General features: G+C 40.9%; 1 non-coding gene across 1 annotated transcript in view; it reads right to left on the bottom strand.

Annotated features, from left to right (window-relative positions):
- Positions 1-43, bottom strand: part of LOC143266366 (small subunit ribosomal RNA) — a 1,933-nt gene extending 1,890 nt beyond the window's left edge. The window contains exon 1 of the ribosomal RNA XR_013041378.1: positions 1-43. This exon is cut by the window's left edge and continues 1,890 nt beyond it. This is a non-coding gene — a ribosomal RNA (small subunit ribosomal RNA).
- Positions 44-580: the final 537 nt, after the last annotated feature.

The following is a 580-nucleotide window of genomic DNA, read 5'->3' as shown; positions in this document are numbered from 1 at the left end:
TCTTTGAGACAAGCATATGACTACTGGCAGGATCAACCAGGGAGCTTAAAGAATTATTTCATTTTTCTTAAGCCAATTTTATTTAACATCAAATTGGGTCTTTCTACGTTCGACGGCGCCTTTACAATTTAACAACGACCGATCGACGTTAAGACTCACAATTCTCCTCCTCCTCCTTTCTCTCTCTCTCTCTCTCTCTCTCGTTTCGATTTTATTACGAATCCTCCACAACCTCAATGCCGGAGATTCGAAGAAACGCATATCGACGTAGTAATGCCGAAGAATAATATTCTCTCCGGTTCAAAAAAGTTTTGAAAGCACGTACACACCGCTTTCACGCCGTTCGTCGAAACGTAAGAAGCGCGTAAACCGCACACGCTCGGAACGAATTAATCGATCCCCATTCGGTGTAAGCGCGTAACAAGCACGCTGGACGTTGTGTTCGTTTATTTCAGTTTTTCAGCTTAAACGTTCCCTTTTCTTTTATGATTATTTTTGTACAACTTTTTGTACACGAACCAATTTGCAGCTCTCCTCTTTTTGCCCGTTTCCTTTTCTGGTTCGTAATATTATTTATATT

Source organism: Megachile rotundata, unplaced genomic scaffold (genome assembly GCF_050947335.1).
Source record: "Megachile rotundata isolate GNS110a unplaced genomic scaffold, iyMegRotu1 scaffold0391, whole genome shotgun sequence".
Taxonomy (NCBI): domain Eukaryota; kingdom Metazoa; phylum Arthropoda; class Insecta; order Hymenoptera; family Megachilidae; genus Megachile; species Megachile rotundata.
The sequence above is the reverse complement of the archived record's forward strand: the minus strand, read 5'-3'. Positions and strand labels throughout refer to the sequence as shown.